The sequence below is a fragment of the Lycium barbarum genome, chromosome 7 (genome assembly GCF_019175385.1).
Source record: "Lycium barbarum isolate Lr01 chromosome 7, ASM1917538v2, whole genome shotgun sequence".
NCBI classification, from domain to species: Eukaryota; Viridiplantae; Streptophyta; class Magnoliopsida; order Solanales; family Solanaceae; genus Lycium; species Lycium barbarum.
Window position 1 is genome coordinate 22,273,364 of NC_083343.1, and position 17,954 is coordinate 22,291,317.

Genomic DNA, 17,954 nt, shown 5'->3' on the forward strand with positions numbered 1-17,954 from the left:
TTGACCTATCCTTCGGTTAATTTACCAATTGAGGAGTAGAATTGAACTTCTAGAATGCTGGGTTACCAATTCCACCTTTGAGATATCCGTTTGACCCTTATGGGCCTATTTTCTCCCTTTTTCCGTGGTTGTTTATATTCGAACGGTAGTATAGCAATATGTCACGACCCATTTTTCTTAGGCCGTTGTCACGACCCAACAAGAGGGCCATGACAAAAGTGGTATCAGAGCAGTTCTTCCTAGGGCGTGTCTACGAGCCGTGTCCGGTAGAATCCTGTTTATGGGTGTGAAGCGCGCCATACTTATAAATAGGAGGCTGCATGGCATTTAGGAATAATTGACCTTCTTTTTTTTCAGAGATCGTGGGATAGAGCTATGTTATCAGGATTCCATTTTTCCTAATTGTGTGTTATGATTTCAGCAATGCCTGTGAAGAGGAAAGTTACAGCGGCCCAGAAAGCCAAGATGGTGGCCGGAAGAAGGACTGAACAGGAGCCACCAGCAGAGATAGAAGAGGGTGAGTCTCGTAATAAGGTTCCATCTCGGGCCTCTCCTACTCCACCCCTACCAGAGGAGCATGAAGGGGCTTCAGCTCCAACTCCAGTATCCCCAGTTCCTCTACCAAATACCTTAGGCCAGCAAATGAGAGAGGTTATTCAGGTGCTGACCCAGTTAGTGGCTACTCAGGCCCAGCGGCAGAGGGATAACCTGGATGATAGAGCAGTCAGCGCAAGAGCCCGTGATTTTATTAGTCTGAACCCTCCAGAATTTTAGGGGTCAAAGCCGGATGAAGACCCGCAGAGCTTTATAGATGCGATGCTGACGAATCTACGAATAATACATGCTTCTGATACTGAGTCAGGGGAATTGGCTTCTTATAGATTGCGGGATGTGGCCGTCCATTGGTACAACACTTTGATATCTTTGAGAGGGGCAAATGTGCCTCCCCTAGTATGGCAAGAGTTCGTGGATGCCTTCTTCCTACATTATTTACCACCGGAGGTTCGACGAGCCCGAGTCGACAAGTTTTTGAATCTCCAACAGGGGAATATGAGTGCCCGAGAATACAGTCTTCGCTTTAATTCCTTGGCTGGGTATGCTTCAGCTATGGCAGCTAATATGGGGGACTGTGTACATCAGTTCGTGAGTGGTTTAGGGCCATATTTGATTAAGGAGTGCTTGACAGCCTCGCTCCATGCCAAGATGGATATTGCTCATATTCAGGCCCATACTCAGAAACTGGAGGAACAGCAGCAGCCGCAAAGGGGTGAGCGTGCTTCTGATAAAAGGCATAGTAAGAGGGCCAGATCTTTTAGTGCTACTTGTGAGTTCAGAAGGGGAAAAAGGCCTCAATATTCCAGGCATTCAGTCCAATCAGTGGCTAGCGCAGCTCCTGGATTCGCGGGAAAGAGATTTGATCGTCCTATTTATTCTGGACCTGGCTAGAGCTCTAGAGTTTCGAGTTCCCAGCATAGAGGCGATCCCAATCAAAGGCTACCACCTATACCATGATGTATTCAGTGTGGTAGGCTGCATTCAGTAAAGTGCCGCCTAGGTTCAGATGTTTGTTATGCCTGTGGTCAACAGGAGCAAATGATGCGTGATTGTCCATCAGTGGCTGGCAGAGGTAGAATCGAGCCCAAGGGATTAGTGGTGGGATCTTCATCGTCCATGCACCTTATGGGGCAAGGTTCACAGGCACCAGCAGGTTGCGGTAGAGGTAGGGGAGGAGCATCCAGTTCAAGTGGTCCTCAGAACCGTATCTACCTACTAGCCGGACGATAGGATCTTGAGACCTCCCCTGATGTTGTCACAAGTATATTGTCAGTATCCTCTCATGATGTGGAGGCATTGATTGTTCCGGGTTCTACTTTGTCATATATTACTCCTTATATTGCCAATCGCATCGGGGTGAAACCTGAGCCAATCAAACCTTTTGAGGTGTACACACCAGTAGGGGAACCAGTGGTAGCTAAACATGTATATAGGAATTGTGTGGTTGTAGTTTGAAACTGCCATAGCTGATTTACATGAGTTAAAATTTTTATATTTTGACGTTATATGGGTATGGATTTGCTGGCCTCCTGTTATGCCAGTGTTTATTATAGAACAAACATGGTCTGATTTCAGTTTTCAGGAGAACCGGTCTTAGAATGGAAAGGTAATACAGCGTCTACGAAAGGTAGGTTTATTTCCTATCTCAAAGCGAGGAAGATGATTGCTAAGGGCTATATTTATCATTTAGTCCGGGTTTATGACACCAAAGCAAAACCTCCAACTCTCCAATCTATCCCAGTAGTAAATGAGTTTCCAGATATGTTTCCGGACGAGCTTCCAGGTCTTCCTCTAGAAAGGGAGATTGAGTTTACCATTGATGTGTTTCCAGATACTAAGCCCATATGTATCCCTCCTTATCGAATGGCCCCTGTAGAATTAAAAAAGTTAAAGGCGTAACTGAAAGATTTAGTTGAAAAAGGCTTTATTAGGCCTAGTTCATCGCCATGGGAGCATCAATGTTGTTCATAAGAAAGAAAGATGGTTCCTTGAGGATGTGTATTGATTACAGACAATTGAACAAGGTGACGATAAAGAATAAATATCCACTTCCTAGGATCGATGATATCTTGGTATATTCTTAGATGGAGGCAGAGCATGCAGATCATCTACGTACTATTCTTGGAATTCTACGAGCTCGGAAACTATATGCCAAGTTTTCAAAATGTGAATTTTGTCACTTTTCTGGGGCATATTATTTCAGCTGACGGTATTCGAGTAGATACCAAGAAGGTTAAAGCTATGAAGAATTGGCCGAGGCCTATAACGCCTATGAAGGTCCATAGTTTCCTAGGGTTGGCCGGTTTGCTCATTTTGGCACCAATGACTAAGATGACTCAGAAATCAGCTAAATGTTAGTGGACGGATGCATGCGAGCGCAGTTTTCAGGAGTTGAAGGATAGGTTGACTTCGGTCCCAGTCCTAACACTTCCAGTGGGATCAGAGGGGTATGTTATTTATTGTGATGCTTCAGGTGTTGGGCTAGGTTGTGTGGTGATGCAACATGGTTAAGTTGTTGCCAATGCTTTAAGGCAGTTGCGGAAACACGAGAAAAACAACCCGACCCATGAGTTAGAGTTGGTTGCAGTTATTCATGCACTAAAGATGTGGAGGCATTACTTGTATGGTATTCATGTGGATAATTACACGGATCATAAGAGTCTCCAATATATTTTCAAACAAAAGGAATTGAATTTGCGGCAAAGGTGGTGGTTGGAGCTATTTAAAGACTATGATGTGAGTATCTTATATCATCTTAGAAAGGCGAACGTAGTAGCCGATGCCCTTAGCCGCAAATCCAAGGGTAGTTTAGGTGACGTTCAGCTGGAGAAGAGGGAGTTAGTTCGTGAGCTTCAATAGCTAGCCAGCCTAGGACTTCGCTTAATGGACTCGGACAGTACGGGAGTTACTGTCCAGAACCTAACTATGTCGTCTTTAGTAGAGGAGGTAAAGAAACACCAATATAAGGACCCCATGTTAGTTCATCATAGGGATTTACTTCCTTAGAAAAAGAAGTCACCATTTGAGGTTCCTACAAATGGAGTTCTCAAGTACCAAGGTAGGTTATGTGTCCCCGATGTTGCAGGTTTACGTCAACAGATTTTGGAAGAAGCCCATCATTCCCGTTATTCTGTCCATCCAGGAGCAACAAAGATGTACCATGATCTTAAATCTCTATATTGGTGGGACGGAATGAAGAAAGATATAACGGAGTTTGTAGCCCAATGTCCTAATTGTCAACAGGTGAAAATCGAGCATCAGAAGCCTGGGGGATTACTGCAAGCTATAGAGATTTTGACTTGGAAATGGGAAGTGATTAATATGGATTTCATTACAGGCTTGCCTCGTTCCCAGCGTCAGTACGATTCTATATGGGTAGTTGTGGATAGACTTACGAAGTAAGCTCATTTTCTACCAGTCAGAACTACGTACTCAGCAGAAGATTATGCAAAGTTGTATATCGAAGAGATCGTACATCTTCATGGTGTTCTAGTATCCATTATTACTGATAGAGGAGCACAATTTACAGCTAATTTTTGGAAGTCCTTCCTAGAAGATTTGGGAACGCAAGTGAGACTTAGCACAGCATTTCATCCACAGACTGATGGGCAGGCTGAGCGCACTATCCAAACCTTTGAAGATATGCTAACAGCCTGTGTGTTGGACTTTGGAGGTAGTTGGGATGATCATTTGCCTCTCATCGAATTTGGGTACAATAATAGCTACCACTCCAGTATTCAGATGGCCCCATATGAAGCTCTATATGTAACGAAGTGTAGATCGCCAATTGGATGGTTCGAAGTAGGAGAGACAAATTTAGTGGGCCCAGACTTGATCCAGCAAGCGGTAGAAAAGATCAAGCTTATTCAAGATCGGTTATTAACAACACAAAGTCGTCAAAAGTCCTATGCGGATAATCGTCGACGAAACTTGGAATTTAAAATTAATGACTGGGTATTCTTCAAAGTGTCACCGATGAAAGGTATAATGAGATTTGGCAAGAAGGGAAAACTTAGTCCCCGGTATATCAGGCCTTACAAGATTGTGTGCAAGGTAGGACAAGTGGCTTATGAATTATATCTGCCTTCAGACATGGAGTCATTTCACCTAGTTTTTAATGTGTCAATGCTTCGAAAGTGCTTGGGAGATCCCTCTAGATTTGTGCCAAGTTACTGAGAAATTATCTTATGAAGAAGTACTTATTCCCATTTTAGATAGGCAAGTTCGAAGACTTAGAACTAAAGAAGTAGCCTAGTTAAAGTTCTATAGAGAAACAATAATAAAGAGGAAATGACTTGGGAAGTAGAGAAAGATATGAAGTCCAGGTATCCGCTTTTATTCCCACCCCCAGAAGAGCTCCAGACAGAGATACCAGCACCCTCAGGTATGTAATGCTTCTTTGAAGGATTTCTTGGTTGTGCGTGGGTAATATAGATATTGATGTTGTAGCTCTATGAGACATTGTATATTTTGGGTTGTTGTGACAGGATGGTAGTGGTACAATTACAGGGGAAACACTGGCAAACTTTTCGTAGAAATTCCTAAGAATTTAACATTCGAGGACGAATGTTCGTAAAGGGGGAGAAATGTTACACCTCGTAATTTTTGTAGGTTGAGATTCGCTAGGTGTTAGTTGATCAATTGTGGACACTGGAGTTGTGGTCGAAGATATATGAGACTATATGTACTTATCTTGTGGTTATGAGGGTTTAAGCTCATGCAATAGGTCATGGAAGGATTAGAGAACAAGTGAATCAAGGATATTAAGTTTTAGAACTTTGGAGGAAAGTTGGGCAAGATTTTGTACAATGATTTTGGTCTAACTTGGGGAAAGAATATATTTTAGCATATGAAGAGTTTTGAAGTGAAACAAAAGGCTAAATTGAAGTTCAGGAAATCTAGTTTCCAACGCAACAAAGCGCGCGTCGATCCGATATCGGAGTCAAACGTTATGAACATTTTAAGACAGGCTGCCAGGGCAGAGATTAACTCTGCACGAATGCTCCTGGAGGTGGCCCGAACGCGCAAAGCAACAAGGGCTAACTCAGCGTGAAATGTGCTGAGCAAATTCTAGGTCAGTTCAAACTGACTCTAGAACATTATAAAAGGGGGCTTACCCCCTCATTTTTCAAACAAACACCCCTCCAAACTTCCCAAAATTTTTGGAACTTTCCCCCAACTTTCATTCATAAAATTTAAGCGCGAATAAGTGGAATCTCTGGATTTAGGTTCAGACAGCGTATAGTTGCGATTATAATATCATATTACGAAGGATTTTTGCTTGGATTCAAGGCGGATATTAAAGATATTGTTGTTATAGCAAGAGCAAGGTATGAATCTTTCCTTATTGATATTGATTTAGGTTTACTTATGGAGGTAAAACTACTACTTGATCGTATAATAAATTGGTTGATTGAGAAATTGGATAAACATCGTTTGGGATGTTTTGTGGAATATTTTGGTATGGATGATGAAGTTTTTGCTGTTAGAGTTGTTGTTGTTGTGTTGGTTGTAGTATTGTGATTTCGGGCTATGGATATAAATAGGGGAGATGCTGCCCAAATTTTGACAGATTCTAAAGGAGTTTAATTTAAAGACTTATGATAGGCATATGACAATAAGCCTAACAGTAGTATGAATTCTCTTGAATGTAGATTTGTGAGCTTGGGAGGATAAGCATTAAGTAGTAGGAGATCAAATAGGTATGTTAAGGCTAGTCCCTTTCTTTTCTAAAGGCATGATTATTTTTTTGTGAACTCATACATGTTTTCCATAATATCCTTATTCCCAAAAATCTAGAAGTTCATGATTCTCAAAGTTCTGATATTGCTAAAGATAGATGTTTCCTATGATAATAATGATGATGATGATGATGATGATCCCATTTCTAGAGATTCCAAAGTTTACAGTCTTGATGCTATTATGAGATAATTGAGTTTATTTCATGATTTTCTTGATTTTATTCATTGTTGTTGATCTCACCTTATGTTACTTGTTCCTTCAAGGTGAGATATAGCGATTATGATTATTCCATAATATAAATCGGAGGTTACTGACCTTACATCACTCCGATAGAGTTGTAGCTTTTAATTGGGCTCTCATGTATTCTTTATATATATATATATATATATATATATATATATATATATATATATATATATATATATGTAAGTATTTTCTCACACCGTGCCTATATGGCCGGGCAACACCTTTACGGTGGGCGGTTTATGGTTAATGATAATAACACTGCGCCTATATTGCCGAGCAGCACCACTAGTGGGTGACATGCGATGGTTACCCCGGATGTGGGCTAATTATGATATATAGATATATTCTATATGTATGAAAAGTGGTTTCTTAAAAAAGTTAAGCATGTATGATATCTGCGCCATTCATACTCAGTACATTGTTCGTACTGACGTCCTTTCTTGTGGACGTTGCGTTCATGCTCGCAGGTAGACAGGTAGACGAACCAGATCCTTAGGAGCTTATCAGCGGAGTTTCAGAAAGGCTCCAATTGTCCTGGAGCTGCAGCTTATTGATACTACTCTTTTGTGTATATACTTAGGCACGGCGGAGTCCTGCCCCATCCTTATGGATTCATGTATTCTATATATAGAGGCTTGTAGACAGATGCATGTATCTAGACATTCCATAGCTTTATCAGTACATATTGTTGTATAGTATTTAGATAGCCTTCCTAGCTTATGTTTATGGGCATGGTTGTTGATGATTACATAAAGATGTGCCATTATCTTGTGATACATGCCCTTACAGATTATGATACCCATGAGTTGTCCTTGTGGTTCACCTAGAAATAGATATGTTATGCATGTTCAGAGGTGGTCGGGAGGTTAGCTCAGGGTTCCAGTCATAGCCCTCTAGTTGGGTCGTGACAGTCGTGCTGACACTTACCTTCCCAGCTGAGTAATCGAACCCTCAACCCAACAATGAATAAACACATGAAAGAATGTATTGAAAAAAGCATAATAGAACAAATACGTAAGTCTCACGATACATCTACATATTAGTAGTAGTAGAAAGTGTGGAAGACAATAAACACCCCCAGGGTCTAGTCTGAATAATACAAGAGCATCTAAGGAGATTAATACAATCTGGAATGCTAATACATAAATGTCTATATCTCTGAAATGAAAATAGGACATATGATAGGGAAGTCTTCAAGGTAAGCGGACCCCTTGTTCAACCTGAAACTCGAGAGAAAGCTGAAGCGTCGAGCAACCACGAGTCACGGAAGTGGATCTGATCTGGTACTCTCCATTCATAAAAGAATGCAACAAGTGCAAGACAGTACACTCAACAGTACTGGTAGGCATCATCGGCCGATTAAGCATAGTTTACATAATTCAGATAATAAAGCATATAAGCAAATAAACCAACTAAGCGTAAGATAATATAATCACAAAGAGTATCTGTTATCGCTTATTTAAAGCATCTAAACCCAAATATGTCAAGTCTGAATATATCCAATGCAAATCCAATCACCAAGCATCTCAATCAAGTCATAATGTAATGCAGTGCAATAATGGTATGGATGCAATGCCATGCCATGCAAATGAGGTGTACACATATACTACGGACAGAAATATCGACATCTCAGTAGCACAACCAAGTGTGACTCGCGAAGTCTAAGTGCCACACTGGGGGACCCGTGGAGTCCATGCACTAATAACGATTCTGGAATATCATCAGAATCGACCATGCAACAATGATGCCGAATAGATCATCGGACATCAGCCATCTCAGAATCACTTAAGTAAAAAAGGTGTCAAACAATCAACGATTTCGAAATTGAACCTCGGATATCGGCCATCTCACAATCACTCAAGTAAAAGAGTTTGCCAAATATCAATTTCACAAATCAACAATTCCAGAATTGAGCATCGGACATTGGCCTTCTCACAATCATTCAAGTAAATAGTTTATTAAAATATCAATTTCACTCCATCAATGATACCGAATCATCGCCAGGTACTGGCCATGCATCATGAATGAGTGAGAATATATGCAATGCGTATATCAACATCAACAATCAAGTTCGATATCACAAGTACCAACGATGGGGTACGCCAACAATGTATCATATCACAATACCAACGGGGGTATGCCAACAACATATCATATCACAATACCAATAGTGGTACGCCCATAACATATCAAAGTATAAATACCAACAACGGGTATGTCTATTCTATCCCAAACAAGACGATGACATAGAATTCAATATCTACCAACTAATCATGGCATCAAACCAGCACAATAGAACAATTAAAGTACACATAACGGGATGGCTAGTCCCAACACAAATCATGGCCCAACTTAAGGCAATATCCAACCCGGCTTCCTACCCGAAGGTTCACATGCTGTCTCCGACATTATAATCTAAATATGTGTTTCGCTATACAAAGTCTCACCAAAGGTAAGCCATAACCTACCTCGATGGCCGAACCGCAACACAAACAACTCACTTCTTTGCCTTGCCCTTCCGCTGAAGCTCAGAATCAAAGTAGTCTAAGCATAATCGAATTTTGTATTAGAAATCATGAAGAATGATACTAATATTGCCATTATTTCAATTAGGTCAATTTTAACCCTAGAAATTAGGGAAACGGGCCTATAAGGGCAAAACGGGAAATTCAAGAATAAATTACCAAATTAAGTATTAGGTGATCATAACCCAACCATAATTGTTGATTTAACTCAAGGATTAGCCTAATTTCTAATTTCAAGAAAAACCCCCAAATTGGGTATAAACCCTAAGTCTTAAATTCCGAAATTCAACGCTAAAAGTGCAAGATATATGCTTAATAAACTTAGATTAGTAAATATCTAACATAAACATCACTTATTTATCATTAATAATCCTAAGGACAATGTTCTTCCAAAATCCTCTTTGACCTCCCATCACCATGGGTTTGTTAAGGGAAAAGGGGAATCTAACATGACAATGGATTAAAGGAAGAATGATGAAATGGGCAAGATTTACCTCCAAGATTCTCCTCCAAATATCCCTAAGAACAGCTTCTTCAAGCCCAAATATCGAAATGGGACATAATGAGGGTCTAAGGGTTTTTAACAACTCATAAACTTTACAAAACTGCCCGTCACCCGTTTTAGCGGTACTGCGACAGCCCCAGTGCTACCGCTTCTGCGGTAGAGGTCAAATCCTCTTCACCACTTCGGTGGCAGGGCTACCACTCTAGCGGTCCTACTGCTGCGGTGCTGGTGCCGCCAACGCGAGCACTAGACACCAGAAACTTAAGCCAAGTTTCATCTTTCGATCCGATTTTCTGACCAATATTTGAGGCTATCTGCTCGCATACCAAGCACCTAGTCCCACATAAAAACATGTTATGAACGCGCCTGTGGCCTCGGAATTCCCAACAAAGGTCTCGTTGACCGAGTCAACACCCGATACCTTAATTCTAATGTCCCAACCCAAGTCACAAAATGCATCCAAGTGCATTAGGAACTGAACGTAATACACACACCAGTTCTAAATGACCATCTGGACCTATCGAAATTGACAAAATCTCGAAAAAGGTTCGTTTGCCGAAAAGTCAACTCCGGATCAACCATTTTTAATTTTAAGCCTATATTTTCTTAAACGTTGCCCGAATCCGGTCTAGACATCTCGAGAAGAATGTCAACAGTCCTCTCGGGTCAAAAGTGAGCTAATTAATGCTCGGGAACGGGGAAAAATGCTGCAAGCACCATCACGGCCAAACAGGTCATTATATCAGATACCAATTGAACTATCGCTCGTCCTCAAGCAAAGAAAGGAAGAAAAGTAGGGGAAATACCTGAATCAGTGAACAACTGGGGATATCGACTGTGCATGTCGGACTCGGTCTCCTAAGTAGCCTCTTTCACAAGATGGTGCTTCCACTGCACCTTCACAGAAGCAATTTCCTTTGACCTCAACTTCCGAACCTGCCTATCCAAGATCGTGATAGGCTCCTCCTCGTAAGTAAAATTAAGAAACTGTTTGTATGTGTTTCTAAAAGTCTGAAAGTGTACTTGCTGGAAGTGTGTTTCTAAAAGCTTTTGAGTGGTACACTAGGATAGAGTTAATCTAGGTGTATTAGTGGTTAGTCTAGGTGTATTAATAGTCCTTGACTAGAGTTAGTCAAGTGGAAGTGCATGCAATTAGAGCATTGCAAGTGAGGAGGGACTACGAGGGTTAGTTCTTAGGTTATATAAGTGTTATTGTAAGGATGAGGGATTGTGGGAGTTAATTCCTAGCTTATGATAGAGTTGTAATAATTCCTAGCTTATGATAGAGTTGTAAACTAAAGTTTCTCGGTTAGTGGAGCTGAAATCGTACTGGGGTTGGTCGTGGTTTTTAATCCCTTGAGCAAGGAGTTTTCCACAGTAAAATTGTGCCTTCTTTATTTACTGAACTGCATAAGGAAACTGGTATACAACCAGGTCCTTCCAAGTATTGTGTTTGGTGTACGCACACCCTGTATCAATTGGTATCAGAGCAGGTGCTTTCTAAAAGGTTAACACCGAGAAAGAATCTGAAAAATTGTAGCCCCACTGAATATGGAAAAAAGGACTGTATTTCACCAGGCCACCCAGATTTAATGAAAAATATTATGGGTGGTGGAAGCCAAGAATACAAGACTTCATCATGGCCGAAGATTCAGAGCTTTGGGATATCATCTATGATGGTCCCCATATCCCAGTTCACACAAGTGAAGATGGTAAAAAGGCCACTGTCAAAACAAGAAAAGAATATAATTAAGCTGACAGGAAGAAAGTGGAGAAGAACTATAAAGCTAAGAAGATTCTTGTGTGTGGATTAGGACCAAATGAGTACAATCGAGTCTCAGCTTGTTCATCAGCAAAAGAGATCTAGGAAGCTGTCCAAAAATCTCATGAAGGAACTACTCAGGTAAACGTCTGTAAGATCGACATACTTACCACTAAGTATGAGATGTTCAAAATAGAAGAGAGTGAATCTATTCATGAGATGCACACCAAATTCCCCTCCATAATTAATTAACTCCACTCTCTCAGAGAAGTCATCACAACTACCAAGTTGGTAAGGAAGATGCTTGATGTACTACCTGACTTCTGGGATAGCAAGGTAAATGCTATCTTAGAAGCCAAAGATCTAGATACGTTGACTGTCGATGAGCTTATTGGAAACCTTGAGCCGTTTGAGATTAAGATGACCATAAAGAAGGCAGAAAAGAATAAGGTAAAGAAGAAGAAGAGCCTGATTCTCAAAGCTGTAAAGGGAGAGTCCAGTGATGATGACTCCGAAATGGCCTATCTCACACAGAGGTTTCACAAGATGATAAAGAAACATGGCATGTTCCACAAAACAGGAAACCCAAGAAGAAACGACTACTCCTATCACAAATGTGGAAAACATGGTAATTTCATGAAGGATTATTCTCAAACCAGGTAGGACAATTATGACAGAACTGACAAAAGGAACTAGGTCCTCGACAAGAGTTTCAGAATGAAAGAGGCTGCTGATGAGATTGTGAAGCAAGCACTTGCAGCCTAGGGAGACTCCTCAAGTTATTCTGAGGATGAAAATGACAAAGAGGACTTGTCAATGATGGCACGATGGATCAACCGAGCATAATTCAGACCTGGCACTAACGGCTGAATCTGACACAAGTGATGTTGATAGTAAGAACAAAGAGGTAAATTTCTTTGATATAAAGAAAAACTTGAGAGGTTGCTCTAAGAAGAAACTCATATCACTATCAAGTGTGTTAATTGATGTCTGTTACGATCTGACTACTGCGAGAAAGAAGCTGAATCTTGCTCTTGATAAAATAAAGCTGGATAAGGAGGACCTGTACGTGATAACAAAAGAAATAAAGAAATAGGTGTTTGAGACAAACCAGCAAAATATCCTGTTGGAATGTCAAGTGAGAAAAGAGATGGAAACCTCCTCCAAAATAAAAGTAGCAACAAGTGATACTTCCTTAGAGCTTGAATCTGAACTAAGAAAAGTAAATTCAAGTCCTACTGCTGAAATTGAGAAAAATGAATCACTAAGAAAAGATCTGAAAGAGGCTAAGCTCGACCTTGACAAAACTCTCAAGTGGACCTGGTCTTCTGACTCAATCTCCTCCAGAAATGAGAAAAATGGAAATGGCAGAAGAGGACCTGACTTTATGAAGAAAGAGACGCACTATGATCTCTATAGCAACCATGTTCCCACAACTAAAGAGCAGCCATTTCCTCCTTGTGGGCTAACAAGTCGTCACCAAAAACCCTATAAGATAAAGACTAGTAGTGTTCAAAAGAACAAGAGTGTTGTCAAGAAGGGAACCAGAGTGAAAGGAGAAGGTCCTCAAAAGAAAGGAAATTTTAAGAAGAAAGAGAACGTGTTGCCAGTATGGGATTAAAGGAGTCTTATTCACCCCTTGTGTAACTCCAAAGGACCCAAGATGGTTTGGGTTCCTAAATCCAATCACTAGCATAGCTTAATAGGGTGGCAGAAAGAAGGAGCAGCCAGCATAAACTGATGAACTGGAACAGCTCCAAGGTGAAACTATGGTTAAGAAGTCTCCCCTGAAAGCCCTTATTGTAGGATGAGTGTGGCATGATGATAAAAGGAAGGATCTCCTATAAACAATGCTGCATAGAGGCATCACTCAAAATGGCTACATAAGTGAAAAGGTACACTGCTGACAAGTGTTTTTTGGCTATATCTAACTTAATGTTGTGCCATTCTAGGTATACACACACATGGGAGGATTAGGAGAAATTAAGCACAAGAAATTATGCACAGTTCATAGTGATTGCTAATACATTCAAATTATCGTTCAGAGACCCAGTCCCCGTACCTCAGGTCAGTAATCCTTTCAGTACTCATAAATGTATTTGAACTGTAAGATTGCAAAATAAAGTATAGGTTCGTTCCTCTTCTAAGATCTTTCAAAATAGTATCTATGCCAAATCGTCACGTAAAGAAATTCGTTGTCCTCTCTTAAACCTATTGCAAAAGCGCTAACTCAGCCTACTTAAAACAAATCCTTCTCATCTTGTCCTCTATTCTCTTACCCAAACTGTCGAAGCACAGAGACCAGGTTCCTCCAAGAGGAGAAGTGGTAAAAAGGACCTACAAAATAAAAATGTTCTCCATGGGAGAGTTTGTTAAATGTCGAGATTGAGAAAGGAGCCAGAAATGAAGGTTTTGATGGAAGTGGTGGAATTCCAGGAGCGAAGCTATCTTTATATTTAACCACCATCATGTGTATATGAAGCAGAAGTGATTTAATTCTATGAAGATCTAGTATGCTCTGATAATGCTCTGGCCCTAACAGTAAATCTAGTAAAGTGTGTGGTCACTAAGTCGACACTTAGGAAAATCTTGAGAGTAAAGACAGCAAGGCTGAGAGCTGTAGTAGATAAGAGATCTCCAAAATCCCTGAGAGTCATTGTTCAAGTTGTAGGGTTTGCAACAATTGGTTTATGAAAGAGTAAGCTTAAGCCTGAGCATCAACGAGCCTTCGAATTTGTCAGCAGGGGCCTTTTGGTAAGGATGGAGGGATGATCTACGGTCACGTTAGCAGACCTGATCTCTCATATGGACCTTTCTTAACGAAATTACTTGCTCACTTTAATGTAAAAACTAGTAGAGCATCCTTGGGAACAAGGACCATGTGTTTTCTCTAGCCCCCCTGAAAGAGTGTGAGTTTGTGCCATAGGGAACAAGTGCGTGAAGTCTATCAACTATTTCAATTTTAATTGAAGTCCAAGAAGCGGAAAATGCATAGATCGAACAACTCAAGGAGGAAAATGCACTAGCTGAACGACCAAAAGAACCAGGTTTCGAGCAATAAGAAGAAAAAGTAATTGAGAAGCTACGGGTAGACGCACTCAGAGATGAGATGATAAAGTATCGTCAAGCCCATTGAAATTGACCTATACTTGCTCAGACCCGTTTAGTTTCTACACTGTCCAGAAAATATTTCCTAGCATCCATCCCTTTTGCATATATTTGATGCCACTTTTTCTTGAATTTTGGCAGATTTGCAGTTTAACTATCATTTGTGTATCCTGAATTGATTACTATCTGTAGTTGTGCTGATCCTTTTATTGTCATGCTGTTGTTTTCCTGTGCATTATTGCTAGCTTGCTCTTCTCTGTCTTACTCATGCTTATGTTGCCCCTGTGGCTATGAGTTAATCTATTTGAACTTCTCGTTGGCTGTGCCTTAATCTTTTTAATTATACCAAAACGAGGAATTAATTGTAAGTAACATGATTAAGGGAGAAGACAATTGTGCTGAACACGTGTCGAAATTTTCTGAGCAAGGGGGGAGAACTGGAAGATTGATATGTGATGATATTGTGTCAATTTTAGTGTTCCAATTGGATTGGCATTATGTTGCTAACATGTTGCAAGTGCCTTGACAACGATAGTATGCTTTGCAGGGGGAACAAGTGGGAAGCTGGTTCTTAGGGGGAACATCAATCTATAAGTTTGTCATCATCAAAAAGGGGAAAATTGGTAGTTCCAATTGCATTCGTGTTTTGATGATTGTCAAACTATTTCAGAACCAGATAGAGACCTGGTCTGTAATCTGGTCTCAGTGCACCTTGCATCGTCAGTAGAGAATAACTATAAAGCCGAGTCACTTACTGCACAAAAGTACAACTGTGAGTTGGCCCATGCTTTAGGTCAAAGCGAACAAGTGATATTCTTTCACCCCACATGCTCCAAGTATATATAAAACATAATGGCAACATATTTGGTAGACTTGAAAAACCTAATCCAAATTGTGCAAAATTTGCCGATGCAAATTTCTCAAGATCTCTCAAGAATAAAGACATCTACAGGCCGAAGAACCTGATCCAGACACAAGATATTGTCTACGTTCTTTAAGTTGTTGTATGTCTTAGTTTGTTTATGCTTAAATTATAAACCAACTCTTCTGTGTTAAGAAGATGTTTGTAGCTGTTTCTAAAAGTCTCAAAGTATACTTGCTGGATGTGTGTTTCTACAAGCTTTTGAGTGGTACACTAGGCTAGAGTTAGTCTAGGTGTATTAGTGGTCCTTGGCTAGAGTTTGTCAAGTGGAGGTGCTTGCAATCAGAGCATTGAAAATGAGAAGGGACTACGGGGGTTAGTTCCTAGGTTGCATAAGCCTTATTGTAAGGGCGAGGGATTACGAGAATTAATTCCTAGCTTAAAATAGAGTTGTAACCTGAAGTTGCTCGATTAGCAATGCTGAAATCCTTCTGGGGTAGGTCGTGTTTATAATCCCTTGAGCTGGGAGTTTCATGGTGAAATCATGCCTTCTATATTTACTGAACTGCATAAGAGAGCTGGTATGCAACCAGGTCCCTCCATATATTATGTTTAGTGGACACACACCTTGTATCAATATGGTTGTCTCTAACTTAGCTTGACATTATCATGGACAGAGGAATAGACTTGTTTTGATATTAATATTGTTATATGTGTCCATGTGTGGCACGGTTAGGATTGAGATGATACACTTAACATTGTTACTTGCATTGCATTCATCCTCATTTCCATGATACGTTGATATGACCTGTGATTGGTGTTGATGATGATAAGTGAGAAGGAAACCTCCATGATTCTTGGGACATATTTGATAGCATAGCCATCTCTGGGCTGTGTATGGAATGGCTAGTGGTGCGGTTGGTGTTTTGGAATCATCTCTGGGTTGTTTGCAGAATGACTGGTACATGGACTTCAGGGGTCCCCTGTGGGTCATGACTATCGAGACGTGGAGGTGTTCCGCCCTTAGCATATGTGTACGGAGACTACATTTGGCCAGTGCATTGCATATCATCACATTTCGCTGGCATTGCATTTCTTATCATTGTATCGCACATTTCCTCTGGATTACTTGGTTGATGGTTCATTTGAGTTGTTGTGTAAGGTGTTTACTTAGTACTTGATGGACTCGAGGATTAGAGACTTTCACCTAGGCTATGACTTGATACTACAATACTTGAGTTATTGTTCTTGGACTGTGCTATGTTTGTGCTTAGTTGCGAGCATGTCTATTCTTCAGTTTCTTCATTTATATATGTTAGCTAACTATTGTCGTCCAATAATACCTACCAGTACATTGTGTTTTTACTGATACTACCTTACTGCATTCTTTTCTACGTGCAGAGTACATGACAGGCTCTATTTCCACTCCTCGTGACCGCTTCTCGAGGCCCTGTGTATCTAGGGTGAGCATCTAACGAGCCACTGCCTAGAGAATCATCCATCCTATCTTGATATTCTTCCGTTCAGATAGTCGTTTATTTGACTTACAGACTTGTATATTTAGACATTTATGTAGTTGCTCTTGTACGAGTTAGACCAGTTCCTTGGGGATTGTATTCGTATTTCCACACCTATGTTATTTATGATTTGTACTTCGGTTTAATCTGTTCTATTTACTTTGCTGTTGTTGGAATAATGATTAAGGGACGGGTTCGCTTACAAAGTTGGGAAATGGCAGGTGCCCACACGACTAGTGATTTTGGGTCGTGACATAACTAGAGTTAATATGAGAGTTTTTCATCGGTATAAGATAACCAGAATTTCATTGAAAGCAGAACAAAAGCACTGAATAGGAGTTTAGTTTCTAAGGCGATAACTCAGATTTTTTGATAGGAGAGCAGATCATCCAGACATTTCCATAAGGATCCTTCAGCTTTAAAACATACCCACTGCAATAAGCAGCAACAACATCATTACCTTCAGCTATTTCAGCCTCAGAAAGAGCACCGGCAGAACAACCTTGGCTATAGCAGCATCAACATCCTCAGTCTCCTAGCAGAAAACATAATCAGTCAAAGAAATCATCACAGGAGCAGTAGAGTCTTCATTAGTAAGATCAGTTACAAGGAAAGCAAATGACCCAAGGTTAAGTTCGACAAAGAGAATCAACGATATCTCCTGTTCTGCCTTTCTTTTTAAAAGGTTGACACGTGTCACTGCCTCAACACCAAACGTCGTTTTGTAGAACGTTACTGCGTGGTTTGCTTTCGGTGCTTCAACCAACAGCTGTGGTTCCACCGATGTGAAGATGACATGTGTCACATTCTCAGAGGCTCCATTCTGTGCTTTGTTAACTGAGCCTCCATTTTGTGGTTCAACTTCAGCCATTGTTGGTAAAACCCTAAGAGATAGAAAAATAAATGTAAAGGAGAAGAAGAAGGAAATACTGGAGAAATGCAAATTTAATTTAGAGAAAATTAATTTCATTAATAATATTATCATCAGTACAATTCTTTATACAGCTTGTGCATACAATGAGAGCCATCAGCCTTATAACATCACCAATGACCACAATACGATATATAAATTACAAGACAACTTACATTGCATACTCTATGGTGTACATCATCACTGACCTTATACTGTGAA

General features: G+C 40.4%; 1 pseudogene; it reads right to left on the reverse strand.

Annotated features, from left to right (window-relative positions):
- Positions 1-17,169: 17,169 nt before the first annotated feature.
- LOC132601390 (uncharacterized protein At5g48480-like) lies at positions 17,170-17,693 on the reverse strand (annotated as a pseudogene).
- Positions 17,694-17,954: the final 261 nt, after the last annotated feature.